The sequence below is a fragment of the Microcebus murinus genome, chromosome 9 (genome assembly GCF_040939455.1).
Source record: "Microcebus murinus isolate Inina chromosome 9, M.murinus_Inina_mat1.0, whole genome shotgun sequence".
Taxonomy (NCBI): Eukaryota; Metazoa; Chordata; class Mammalia; order Primates; family Cheirogaleidae; genus Microcebus; species Microcebus murinus.
Window position 1 is genome coordinate 18,281,012 of NC_134112.1, and position 15,632 is coordinate 18,296,643.

Genomic DNA, 15,632 nt, shown 5'->3' on the forward strand with positions numbered 1-15,632 from the left:
TCTGCTCTGTTACCTTTAATTTTTTTGTGCATGCCAAACACCAGCCTTTTAAAAATCTTATATTTGGAAGACTTTCAAGTTTACAGAAAAGTTGCAAGAATAGTGTAAAGAAACCCTGTGCACCCTTTACTCAGTTTCACCAGTTGTTATCTTTTTGCCCCATTTGCTTCATCATGTGCATTCACACTGAGTAGTATGTGCATAAACACACACACATGCATGGATATGTAATATACACAATGGTTTTCTGAACCATTTGAGAGTAAGTTGCACATATAATACCGTTATCCCTAAATAACTCAACATGTATTTCCTAAAAACAAGAAGATTCCATTAATCACAGTATAGTTAGCAACCACAGGAATTTTAACAGTGATACAATACTGTGATCTACCATCTTTATTCCAGTTTTGTCAGATGACCCAGTAATGTCTTTTATGGCATATTTTTTCCTTCATTAGAGATACACTTCAGGTTCACATATTACATTTAGTTATCATATTTCTTAAGTATCCTTTAATTTGGTATAGCTCTTCAGCCTGTCTTTGTCTTTCATGACAAAATGATTCCTATTGTATTAGAAATCACAAGTTCATGTTGGTAACTCTAATTCCAGTGCACTCTCATAGAGTTCTTTTTTTCTTACTTTGCCCCTTCCATATCTATATCTGCCTTCTTCCACAGTGAGAATGCTGGCTCCCAACAACATCAACATATATATTTACTTAATTCTACCATATACTTACACTAATTTCATATTCCCTCGCTTATACAACTACAATGAACCTTATAAAAAGAGGCCAGGGGTTGTTTGCATTATTTCCCTGCTACTCAACTATATATTCAAATGATATGTCTAGCAGTTACTTAGATTAGTTGTGTTTTTGTCCTCCTGGATGGTTATGTTATTCATTTGCAATACAATTGGGTTCATTTGTTCAGTTTTCTTGCAGTTATAATGGATTTTTTCTTCCTATTTTTATTGATTTTTTTAAAAAAAAATAATGTGATTCCAACAAAAAAACCTCATAGCACTAATACATGATTATAATGTTATAGGATATAATATTAAAAAGTCAATTGCTTTCCTATATACCAGCAATGAACTATTAGATTTTGAAATAAAAATATACCACTTATAGCAGCACTAAAAAAATAAGAGAAAATAAAAAGAAATACTTAGGTATAAATAAAATATGCACAATAGCTATATGAGAAAAATCACAAAACTCTAATGAAAGAAATAAAAATGATCTGACTAAATGGACAAATATTTCATGTTCATGGATAGGTAGACTCAATATTGTTGAAATGTCAGTTCTTCTCAACTTGATCTATAGATTCAACAGAAATTCAATCAAAATCCCAGCAAGTTATTTGTTGCTACAAACTGATTTTAAAGTTTATATAGGAAGGCAAAAGACCCAGAATAGCCAATACATTATTGAAGAAGAAGACCACAGTTAGAGAACTGACAGGACCTGACTTCAAAATCTACTACCAAACTACATTAACAAAAACAGCGTGGTATTGGCAAGAGAATAGACAAATAGATCAATGGAACAGAGAGCCTAGAAATAGACCCACATGAATATAGTCAACTGATCTTTGACAAAGGATCAAAGGCAATTTGGTGGAGAAACAGTAATCTTTTCAACAAATGGTATTGGAACAAACAAATATCCACATGCAAAATAACAAGTCTAAATACAAATCTTACACACTTTGCAAAGATTAACTCAAAATGGATGATAGTCCTAAATATAAAATGTAAAATTATAAAACTTCTAGAGGATAACATAGGGGAAAATCTAGGTAGGTTTTTTTTTGTTTTTTTTTTTTAGATACAACACCAAAAGCATGACCTATTAACAAAAATAACATGATAGACTACATCATAATTAAAAACTTCTGTGAAAAACATTGTTAAGAGAGTAAAGAGACTAGCCACAGATTGGGAGAAAATATTTGCAAAAACATATTTCTGATAAAGGATTTGTATTCAACATATACAAAGACCTCTTAAACTCAACCATAGAAAAACAACCCAATTAAAATATGATCAAAAGATCTATTCGAATAGACATCTCACCAAGAAGATATCCAGATGACAAATAAGCATATGAAAAGATGCTCAATGTCACATGTGATTAGGGAACTGCAAATTAAAACAACATGAGATACCTATTAAATACATATCTGTTAAAATGGCTAGAATCATACATATAGATTTAATAGATTTTAATAGATACATATCTATTAAAATGGCTGGAATCCAAAACGGTGGCAACACCAATGATGGTGATGATGAATAACAACAGGAACTCTCATTCATTGCTGGTGGGAATGCAAAATAGTACAGCCATTTAAAAAGACAGTTTGCCAGTTTCTTGCAACACTAACATAGTCTTATTACATGATTTAGCAGTCTTGTTTCTATTTACCCAAATGAATTCAAATTTTATGGCCCCACAAAAACCTGCACATGAATGTTTATAGAAGCTTTATTCATTATTGTTAAAACTTAGAATCAAGACATCCTACAATAGGTAAATGGATGAACAGACTGTGGTATATCCATCATCCATACAATGGAATATTTTTTCAGCAATAAAAAGAAATGCACTATCAAGCTGTGAAAAGATTTGGAGGAATCTCCAATATATATTGATAAGTGAAAAAGCCATTCTGAAAGGGCACATACTGTATGATTCTAACTATATGACATCTGGAAAAAGTAAAATTATAGAGATGATAAAAAGATCAGTGGTTTGCAGGGTTTGGGAAGAAGGAGGTAGGAATAAATGGATGGAGCACAGGGGATATTTAGGGCAATGAAACAATTCTGTAATGATATTGTGATGGTGGATATATGAAATTATGCCTTTGTCAAAATCCACAGAACTATACATCTCAAAGAGTGAACCATGATGTAAACTATGGACTTTAGTTAATAATGCACCAACATTGGTTCATCAGTTGTAACAAATGTATTATACTACACTAATGCAAGATGTTAATAATAGGGTGGGGAGAGGGGATATAGGGGAACTCTGTATTTTCTCTTCGTTTTTTTCTGTAACCTAAAACTGCTCTAAAAAAATAAAGTCTGTTAGTAAAACAACAACAACGAGATACCATTTCACATCCATGAGAATGGCTATAGTCAAAATGAGGGACAATAACAAGTATTGGCAAGAGTGTGGAGAAATTGGAACCCTTGTACATTGCTGATGAGAATATAAAATGGTGCAGACACTCTGAAAAAGTCTGGCACAATTAATCACAGATAAACATAGAGTTACCAAATGACTCAGCAATTTTACTCCTAGGTGTACACCTAGGAAAAATAAAAATGTATGTCCACACAAAAACTTGTACATGAATGTTCATAGCATTATTCATAATAGACAAAAAGTGGAAATAATCCAAATGTCTATCAACTGATGAATGGATAAATAAAATGTGGTATATTCATATAATGGAATATTATTCAGCTACAGAAAAAAGAAGTACTGATAAATCTTACAGCATGGATGAACCTTGAAAACATCCTTCTAAGAGAAAGAAGCCAGATCATACAGTAGCCAGAAGGACTACTGTATGATCCCACTCAATGTTCAGCCTAGGAAGATCAGTACAGACAGAAAATAGATTAGTGCTTGCTGAGGGCTGGAAGGAGAGAGGAATGGAAATGACTGCTAATGGGTAGAAGGGGTTTCTTTTAGGAATAGCAAAAATGTGGAATAAGAAAATGGGATGTTTGCACATCTTTGTGAATATAGTACAATCGCGGAATCATATACTTTAAAAGAATGAATTTTATGCTATGCGAATTATTTCTCACTGAAGCTATTATTTAAAACACTAAAATAAAATAAAAGTATCCATCGGATCTTTTATTTTCATTCTTTAGGGCCCATCTTGTCAACTTTGAAGACATCCAGGGGCGTAAATCTTGTGTGCTTAAAGAGTGGGCTGTATAGAATCTAATCCTGCCTCTTTTTTTTTTAATCTGTAAAAAGATAATACTGCCTATTTCATAGCATTGTGTGGGCTTTAGGTCCTCATTTTATATTATTTTTTATCCCTTCTTTCCACCCAGGAGGAATTAGAGTTAGTTCTTGGGACGCCCTAGAAAAGAAAAAATTGATATGACTAACCCCCTCTCCATTCTCAGCCTTGATAGGGTGATGATAATTGCTATATCTAGTAATTTTATAATATATTTACTATATCTATGCATTTTAATATAGATTATCTTAATCTTTGCAACAACTCTATGAGGCCGGTACTATTATTATTCCCATTTGAGTTATGAGAAAATCAAGGCTTAGAGAAAGATTAAATGCTCAGAAACCTATACAGTACACGTTGAGCATCCCTAACCCAAAAATCCAAAACCTGAAGTGTTTTCAGTTTTGACAGGATGCCACAAGTGGAAAATTCCATACCTGATTTCATGTAATAGGTCTCAGTTCAGTGATGGCTGAATGTACATAAACTTTGTTTCATTCACAAAATTATTTAAAATATTATATGAAATTACCTTCAGGCTAAGTGTATAAGGTATGTATGAAATATAAATGAATTTCATGTTTAGAATTGGGCCCCATCCCCAAGATATCTTATTATATATTTGCAGATATTCCAAAATCTGGAAAATTCCAAATCTGAAATACTTCTGGTCCCAAGCATTTTGGATAAAGGATAATCAACCTGTAAATGATATAGTCAGGGTTTAAATCCCATCTATACTCATAACTAAGACACTGTACTAGCCCTTTAAACTAACATTTCTATATTTTAAGAATTTTTTTTTTTTTTTGAGACAGAGTCTCACTTTGTTGCCCAGGCTAAAGTGAGTGCTGTGGTATCAGCCTAGCTCACAGCAACCTCAAACTCCTGGGTTCCAGCAATCCTTCTACCTCAGCCTCCTAAGTAGCTGGGACTATGGAACCACCTCGCCTGGCCTTATTTTAAGAATTTTTTTTTTTTTAAACCCTACCTCCTCTTTTCTAAACTCATGTACACAGACTTAATTAGAAAATACAAATGCTTCATAACAACAATTAGGAATAACATTTATCGGGTGTCGGGCAGGTGGGAGGAGTAGGGGATGGGCATATACAAACATAATGAGTGAGATGTGCAACATTTAGGGGATGGTCATGCTTGAAGCTCTGACTCAAGGGGGGAGGGGAGCATGGGCAATATACGTAACCTTAACATTTGTACCCCCATAATATGCTGAAATAAAAAAAACCCAATTATTCTCCTAATTGATTATAAATTGTCGCTGGTATGTATCTCAAAAAGAGTTTCAAAAGATTATAGCAAAGATGAGGAGAACATTTTAAAGTTCCATATTTATCTTCTGGGGGATGGGTCCATATCTACGTGGAAGCAAGACTCTGCTGCCCAAAACAAGTCTGGTGGTCTTGATATAAACATTTATTATTTAGGGATGTTTCTCCCTCCTCCTTATAGTCTGGTTGCCATTTATGCTGCTAGCAGATAGAGGTCATTAGAAAATAGGTAAAATTAAGCCCATTGCACTTAGAGTCTGGGCAGCCAGTGGAGATAGGAAGGAACAGAGGCCAGGGATGAGGGAATGCCAGGCTGGTGCTGTGCTAAAGAGAGATGGGCTCAGCTTATCTGGGTGGGCAGTGACAAGCGTGGTAACTGGAGGATAGGAAGTAGGACAAACTACCAGGTAGACTGCAGGGTAAGACCCTAAGGGTGGAGTCTGGACACACAGCTAGAGACAGAGGAGAGGGGAAGGGAAGCACTGGTAAGAAGAGAGCTTAGGACAGGACAGGGAACTCTGTGACTAAACAGATACATCTTTCCAGCTACCTAAGCATGTGTGCAGATATCAGCTAGAATCCAGTAAGTTCTAATAATCTTAATAAGGCCCTGTAGTCCAAAGTCTTTATTTAATAGTTGAGAAAATCAGAGCTAGAAAAGTAAATTGCTCAAAGCATACTGGGCCCAGACTAGTGATATTTCTAGACTATTACATCATAATCAAAATTAAATCTTAAATCAGTCTAAAATATTATGTTATATAAAACATAGCACAGATTCATTATGTATCATTGCTATTTTTGCATTAATCTGCCCGTAAATATTCTAAATTTCATTCTTTAATATATTAGAAGCTCTTGCTTATTAATATTGAATGTCATAATTCTTATATAAGTTACTCTGGTAGTAAATAAAAACAATCTCAATATGATGGAATTTTACATGGCATATTATCATAGGGTTCATGGAAAAATGGATTTTAGAGGTGTGGTATACATATGTAAGTGTGGTTGTGTACATGTTGATTAAGTCATTTAATAATGATTACTGAGTGCCCTTCTGTTCAAATCAGTGTGCTATATATATTATGAAATTGTGCAGTCTCTCCACTTCGGGGCCAAGGAGTCAGGGAGGTGTGGGTAAAGGAATTCTCCCAATTAATTCATGATCAGAGTATGAGTAGCTTACAGAGCTCTAATTTTTTGTTTTTTGGAAGAGGGTGGGAATAGTCCCCTCATAGAAACAAAGTAAACTGGAACTCTTAGAAATTCTATCTTGTTATCACAGACACATTTTCTCCTGTGGTCCAAAAGACAATGTTGTGCAAAATGTCACATACAGCTGCACTTACATTTAAACTTGCTGTGTGCTTCACTGCAACTTGATGTCTTTGTGTTTTCTCCTTTGAAGACACACCTGAATCCAACAAGAATTTTAAAAGACTCCATAAAGTAATTTAATAGTGGTAAATTTACTATTTAAAAATGAATTGATCTAAGAAATGTAATGTTTTTAGATTGAAGCAGTTGTTTTATAAAATATTCATGTGCAAAGACACTTTTTTAGTGGAGGCAACTTGCTGAAGAAGACTTTGAAATTATATTTTAACATATACAAACAGAGCAATTTGAAATTACCTGGGAAATAAATATTAATAGCCTCCAAGAGGCACATACCTATAGTTATTTTGAAGATAAAATAGAGATACATAATTAAACAAAAACATTTATTTCATCTTTGAATTTATAGGAAAAGTCTTATAGAAGTATAATTAAAATGAATAAAATTACTAAATAAAATTGCTCTAAAAGATTTGAAATGTGGACCAATTATAGTTAACATAATTATGAAATCCTAAGAATTTTTCCACCATGTTTGAGAATAACTAATACTGACAGAGTGGAGAGAAATACTTTGATGCCAATTCCAACTTCTTGCATTGTAAAAGGGAAAGAACTACCTTAATGTATAAGGAACTAAAACAGCACAAATAAAAACCTATGCACCTAGCTCTTGGGAGGCCGAGGCGGGCGGATTGCTCAAGGTCAGGAGTTCAAAACCAGCCTGAGCAAGAGCGAGACCCTGTCTCTACTATAAATAGAAAGAAATCATGAGGGGGCGGAGCAAGATGGCGGACGAATAACACCTCCAGACAGAGGGTCTCTGCAGAAAAGACCGATTCTAGCAGAAACTAGAGGAAAGAAGCAAGAAGACGAGCATACAGCGGACAAGGGCCGGAAGGAGGGGTACCTGAGACCCCGGGAGACTCCACGGGAGGAGGCTGCGGAGGAGAACTGGAGGCTGAGACCACCGGAGCAGCCCGGAGACCAGCGGCAAGGGTAGGTGGATTCGCTGTTTCCCCTCCCCTGCATTCGGGACTGCTGGTGGGCTCCCCAGCGGGTGGAGAGACCTGCGGACATCAGCCCAGAGACTGCCGCCGCCTGCCAACGGTGAGCCTGTAGCAGGCACCAGGTTCCCAACTTCCTCCGGGCACCTCCGTGTGCACAGACCCGAGCCGCGCGGCAGGCGCCATATTGCCTCCTCCCCCCCTCCACCGACCCTACCCGCGGCTGCCCAGAGAGACAATACAGCCACCAGCCGGAGGCACCTCCAGGGAACGGGACCTTCCCGTTTGGGACCCCGCCCGCCCTCCCAGGTGCTGCTGGCACCGTGTTCCCAGGAAAACGGTGCCGACTCAGAGGCTGAGAGACATAGACCCAGCTTGGGCTCCCTGTGGGTGAATTAGGACCGGAAATCCTCTCCCTGGTGGGAATACAGTTTGAACTCTGGGACCCAGAGGTCGGACCTGCAGACCAGATCCCCTGCACTGAGGGCTAGCATTGCCCGGGGCACAGAAGGGTTATACGTGAACAGCCTACTGAGGGCTGTGTGCCTCCAGGGGCGGATTGGCGCACTAGAGAACAACCCTCCTCCCAGGAGGAGGCCGTGCGCCCAACCCAGGTGGCGTTCCTGTGCAGGGAACCTCCCCGCCGGCACCACAGTCCGGGGAGGCCTGGTGGCTTGTGGTCTGGCCTGCTGGCAGAGGCCCAGGAGTAGCTGCAGAGTTGGGGAGGGTGGAAAGAAGCGAGGCCTGCTGCAGACTGCGGGTCTCAGACAGCCCCACCCCCACACCCAAGCTGAGAACAGAACTTTGACCCCTGCTAACGGCCTGAGGGCAGGCTTATCCAACCCAGCTCCGCCCAGAAAACAGGCGGATCTCTAGGAGAGCTGATAACAGGACTCAAAATCAACACCATAGCCTGTTCCTCCAAGCAAACACCACCTACTGACAGGGACAGCATCTTGCACAGGCTTGCCACGGCATCCACTGACTCAATATACAGGGAGTGGTCCAATTTCACCCACAGGCACCACCTAACGCCTCAGAAACTAAACAAGGTGTGTGAATACCCAAACAATAACCTAAGGAAAGAAACAACTGATCGACATGGGAAGAAATCAGCGAAAGAACTCAGGAAATATGAAGAACCAAACGGAAAACACACCCCCAAGGAGGAGCACCAGCCCCCTAGAAACGGACACCGACCAAAATCAGGCAACCAATATGACAGAAAAGGAATTTCGTATGTGGATCATAAGAACACTCACCCAGCTGCAACAACAACTCAATAACCAACACCAAGAAAACACAAAAAACCTCCAAGAAATGGAACAAAGGTTCAACAAAGAGATTGACACAGTGAAGAAAACTTTAACCGAAGTCCTGGAGATGAAGAATCAACTCAGAGAACTACAAAATACTGTGGAAAGTCTCAAGAACAGGGTAGATCAAGCAGAAGAAAGAATCTCAGAGCTTGAAGATAACACCTTCCAATTAAATAAATCAGTCACAGAAATAGAGCAGAGAAACAAGAGAAAAGAGCAAAGTCTACAAGAGCTGTGGGATTATGTGAAAAAACCTAACGTGAGGGTCATAGGTTTAGCCGAAGGGGAGGAAGACAACACTCAAGGGCTGGACAAGCTTTTTGAAGATATAATAGAGGAAAATTTCCCAGGCCTTGCTCAAAATCTCGATATACAAGTTCAAGAAGCCCAGAGGACCCCTGGGAGATTCAATGCAAACAGGAAGACGTCACGTCATGCAGTCATCAGACTGACCAAAGTATCAACTAAAGAGGCCCTTCTAAGAGCTGTAAGACAAAAGAAGCAAGTGACATACAAGGGAAAGCCAATTCGAATAACATCAGACTTCTCTAATGAGACTTTACAAGCAAGGAGAGACTGGGGCCCCATTCTCACTCTTTTGAAACAAAACAATGCCCAGCCTAGAATATTATTCCCTGCAAAACTAAGCTTCATATATGAAGGAGAAATAAAAACATTCGCAGACAAGCAAAGGCTCAGAGAATTCACCAAGACAAGACCAGCCCTACAAGAAGTACTTAAAACAGCGTTATGCACGGAACATCATAATAATAATCCACGGATATAAAAACAACCAAAACCCAAAGATATTAAAGGCCAGATATTACAATGGCTCAAGACAGAAATCATAGCAACAACATCCAACCCAACAGAATGATCAGTAATCTACCTTACCTATCAGTTCTCTCAATAAATGTGAATGGCTTAAACTCTCCACTCAAGAGACATAGGCTGGCTGAATGGATAAGAAAATACAGGCCAAGTATATGCTGTCTTCAGGAAACACATTTAACCTGCAAGGATGCACATAGACTAAAAATAAAAGGGTGGAGATCAATATTCCAAGCAAATAGAAGCCAAAAGAAGGCTGGTGTGGCAGTTCTAATTTCAGACGATTTAGTTTTTAAACCAACAAAAGTAGTAAAAGACAAAGAGGGTCATTATATAATGGTGAAGGGCACAGTCCAACAAGAAGAGATAACAATTTTAAATATATATGCACCCAACTTAGGTGCACCCAGATTCATAAAGCAAACCTTACTGGAGCTAAGCAAATGGATTAATAGCAACTCCATAATCGCCGGAGATTTCAACACCCCACTGACGGCACGAGACAGATCCTCCAAACAGAAAATTAATAAAGAAATAATGGACTTAAACAAAACTCTAGAACAATTGGGTCTGACAGACATCTACAGAACATTCTACCCAAAATCCACTGAATATACGTTCTTCTCATCAGCTCACGGGACATTCTCTAAGATTGACCATATCCTAGGACACAAAGAAAATCTCAAGAAATTTAAAAAAATAGAAATCATACCATGTACCTTCTCAGATCACAGTGGAATAAAACTAGAAATCAACCCTAACAGAAACTCACATTTCTACACAAAAACGTGGAAATTAAACAACCTCCTACTAAATGATTACTTCGTAAATGAAGAAATCAAGATGGAAATAAAAAACTTCTATGAAGAAAACGACAATGGAGAGACAAGTTATCAACTCCTCTGGGACACAGCTAAAGCAGTTCTGAGAGGAAAGTTTATCTCCATAAATGCCTATAACCAAAAGGCAAGAAGATCACAAATAGACAATCTAATGAAACGACTCAAAGAGCTGGAAAAAGAAGAACAGACCAACCCCAAACCCAGCAGAAGAAGTGAAATCAACAAGATCAAATCAGAACTAAACGAAATTGAAAACAGGAAAGCTATTCAGGAGATTAATAAAACAAAAAGTTGGTTCTTTGAAAAAATAAACAAGATTGACACGCCATTGGCTAAGCTAACGAAAAGCAGAAAAGAGAAATCTCTAATAAGCTCCATCAGGAATAAAAAAGGAGATATCACAACTGATCTCAAAGAGATACAAGATACAATTTATGAATACTACAAAAGTCTTTATGCACACAAACTGGAAAATGTGGAGGAAATGGACAAATTTCTAGAAACACACAGCCTCCCTAGGCTCAACCAGGAAGAAATAGATTCCCTGAACAGACCAATCTCAACAGCTGAAATAGAAACAGCAATTAAGAATCTCCCTAAAAAGAAAAGTCCCGGTCCAGATGGCTTCACACCTGAATTTTACCATACTTACAAAGAAGAACTAGTACCTATCTTGCAGAAACTATTCCACAACATCGAGAAGAACGGAAACCTCCCCGACACCTTTTATGAAGCGAATATTACTCTGATACCAAAACCAGGAAAGGATGCAACAAAAAAAGAAAACTACAGACCAATATCCCTAATGAATATAGATGCAAAAATTTTCAACAAAATCTTAGCTAACCGAATCCAGACACTTATCAAAAAAATAATCCACCACGACCAAGTGGGCTTCATCCCAGGGATGCAGGGATGGTTCAACATACGTAAATCTATAAATGCAATTCACCACATCAACAGAAGCAAAAACAAAGACCACATGATTCTTTCAATAGATGCAGAAAAAGCTTTTGACAAAATTCAACACCCTTTCATGATACGAACACTTAAGAAAATAGGCATAGAAGGGACATACCTAAAAATGATACAAGCCATATATGACAGACCCATAGCCAACATCATACTGAATGGGGAAAGATTGAAATCATTCCCACTTAGAACTGGAACCAGACAAGGCTGCCCACTATCTCCACTTCTGTTCAACATAGTGCTGGAAGTCTTGGCTACAGCAATCAGACAGGAAAATGGAATCAAAGGTATCCAAATAGGGGCAGAAGAGATCAAACTTTCACTGTTTGCTGATGATATGATATTGTATCTAGAAAACCCCAAGGATTCAACCAAGAAACTCCTGGAACTGATCAATGAATTTAGTAAAGTCTCAGGATACAAAATTAATACACAGAAATCAGAGGCATTCATATACGCCAACAACAATCTAATTGAGAACCAAATCAAAGACTCAATTCCCTTCACAATAGCAACAAAGAAATTAAAGTACCTAGGAATATACTTAACCAAGGACGTAAAAGACCTCTACAGGGAGAACTATGAAACACTGAGGAAGGAAATAGCAGAGGATGTAAACAGATGGAAATCCATACCATGCTCGTGGATCGGCAGACTCAATATCGTCAAAATGTCTATACTACCCAAACTGATCTACAGATTCAATGCAATACCTATTAAAATCCCATCAGCATTCTTCACAGATATAGAAAAAATACTTTTACGCTTCGTATGGAACCAAAGAAGACCCCGAATATCAAGAGCAATTCTAGGCAACAAAAACAAAATGGGAGGCATTAATATGCCAGATATCAAACTATACTACAAAGCTGTAGTAATTAAAACAATATGGTATTGGCACAAAAACAGGAATATTGACCAGTGGAACAGATGTGAGAATCCTGATATAAAACCATCCTCATATAGCCATCTCATCTTCGACAAAGCAGACAAAAACATACGCTGGGGAAAAGAATCCCTCTTCAATAAATGGTGCTGGGAAAACTGGATAGCCACCTGTAGAAGGCTAAAACAGGACCCACACCTTTCACCTCTCACAAAAACCAACTCACGCTGGATAACAGACTTAAACCTAAGATATGAAACTATTAGAACTCTAGAGGAAAAAGTTGGAAACACTCTCCTAGACATCGGCCTGGGCAAAGAGTTTATGAAGAAGACCCCAAAGGCAATCACAGCAGCAACAAAAATAAATAAATGGGACATGATCAAACTACAAAGCTTCTGCACAGCCAAAGAAATAGTCATGAAAGTAAACAGACAACCTACAGAATGGGAGAAAATTTTTGCATCCTATGCATCCGATAAGGGACTGATAACTAGAATATACTTAGAACTCACGAAAATTAGGAAGAAAAAATCAAATAACCCCATTAAAAAGTGGGCAAAGGACTTGAACAGAAATTTTTCTAAAGAAGACAGAAGAATGGCCAACAAACATATGAAGAAATGCTCAACATCTCTAATCATCAGGGAAATGCAAATCAAAACCACAATGAGATATCACTTAACCCCAGTGAGAATGGCCTTTATCAAAAAATCTCCAAACAATAAATGCTGGCGTGGTTGCGGAGAGAGAGGAACACTCCTACACTGCTGGTGGGACTGCAAACTAGTTCAACCTCTGTGGAAAGCAATATGGAGATACCTTAAAGCCATACAAGTGAATCTACCATTTGATCCAGCAATCCCATTGCTGGGCATCTACCCAAATGATCCAGTGACACTCTACAAAAAAGACACCTGCACTCGAATGTTTATAGCAGCACAATTCATAATTGCAAGGCTGTGGAAACAGCCCAAGTGCCCATCAATCAAAGAATGGATTAATAAAATGTGGTATATGTACACCATGGAGTACTATTCAGCTCTAAGAAACAATGGTGATATAGCACACCTTATATTTTCCTGGTTAGAGCTGGAACCCATACTACTAAGTCAAGTATCCCAAGAATGGAAAAACAAGCACCAGATATATTCTCCAGCAAACTGGTATTAACTGAGTAGCACCTAAGTGGACACATAGGTGCTACAGTAATAGGGTATTGGGCAGGTGGGAGGGGGGAGGGGGGCGGGTATATACATACATAGTGAGTGAGATGTGCACCATCTGGGGGATGGTCATGATGGAGACTCAGACTTTTAGGGGGAGGGGGGGAAATGGGCATTTATTGAAACCTTAAAATCTGTACCCCCATAATATACCAAAATAAAAAAAATAATTTAAAAAAAAAAAAAAAAAAAAAAAAGAATGGCAGCCAAGTAGAAAAAGAACAGCAGGGTATGAAAGTTAGAGATGACGTGCGACAAACTCCTGCAATCCAAACAGAAAAAAAAAAAAAAAAACCAGAAAAAGGTTTTCAAAAGAATAAAATCCAAACTGGACTGGGACAGTAAACGTCTGAGGAGAATGAATTCTATGCATGACTAATCATTCAAGAATGAAGGCAAAGATAGGAATGATCTCAGAAATGTTAACTACCCAGTCATCTTTCCTGATAAAGTTGCTCAGAGTCAGTTTTGAGATTAATGAAAGCATTGGGTCCCTGCTGGACTATCTACCGCAATACTTTTTTCTAGTAATTTCCCTCCTCTTTCATTTGCTTGTCCCTGCACTGTATTGTGATAGTAGGAAAAAGATATAAAAAAAAAAAAAAAAAAAAAAAAACAAAGCTAAAGAGTCTTTTGATTTCTTAAAAGGGAAATTTTTCTGAGCATGAAACTATGTAAAAAATTACAAAGGAAAAGATTGTTAATGTTTTCATAAGAATACAAAATGTTTACATAGCAAGTCATATTATAAGATTAAAAGGAAATAACTAGAAAAAAAAAAAAAAAAAAAAAAAAAAAAAAGAAAGAAATCAATTGGCCAACTGATATATATATAAAAAATTAGCCGGGCATGGTGGCACATGCCTGTAGTCCCAGCTACCAGGGAGGCTGAGGCAAAAGGATCGCTCGAGCCCAGGAGTTTGAGGTTGCTGTGAGCTAGGCTGACGCCACGGCACTCACTCTAGCCTGGGCAACAAAAGCGAGACTCTGTCTCAAAAAAAAAAAAAAAAAAAAAACCTATGCAGAGGATTTTCAATTAAGGGGAAATTAATATTTTAAATTAGTGAATTATAAGTGGAACAATTTTCAAAATGGTATTCACTGAACTACTTCTATCTTGGTCTACATGACCAGACTAGATATAAAGGTGATTTAGCTATCCAATTAAATTTACTATATTTGTGTATTTATGCAAAGTTAAAACATTTAAATTGGTTAACAAATTATGTTTCAATTAAAGCAAAGTCAATATTATTTGGAAAACTAAATATTGGCCATGATGAATATCTTAATTATTTTGATGTGTGAAATATGTAAAGTAATTATTTTTATGCGAGGTTGCATTTGAAATTTCCCTATATTCCATATTTAGTAAACTGACTTATAAGAACGCCAGTGATTTTTTCTTTTTAAAAATAAATTTAACACTACCTAAAAAATTAAAAAAATTCTGATTTACAGGTCATTATTGCCATCTGCTGGTTATGCAGTTTAATTGCATTTTTCATAACCCATTGCTTTACTGAAAGACAAAGGGAAAACAGACACAAGTTTTAGATGTATATGTCTGGATTAGAAATCTCTGTGTAAGAAAAAAATTTGCTAAATCATGAAGCAACTTCATTTCAAAGAGGATAAGATAATGCAAGAATATATTGTATTATATCAAATTATAATGTGCTATTTTAATTGTTAATTCATAGGCTAAGTATCAGGCATACTGGTTTAAGTTATTGTCATTAATTAGCATGTAGCTAAAATGTGACTCTAATAACCGGTAAAAATAAGTCAAAATAAGTGACAACTGTTAGTGACATTATAAAAAGACGAAAACATCCACAATTCTATTCAATTATGAATAAAACTGTCATGATTTCTCTTTCATGCACAAATCTCTCC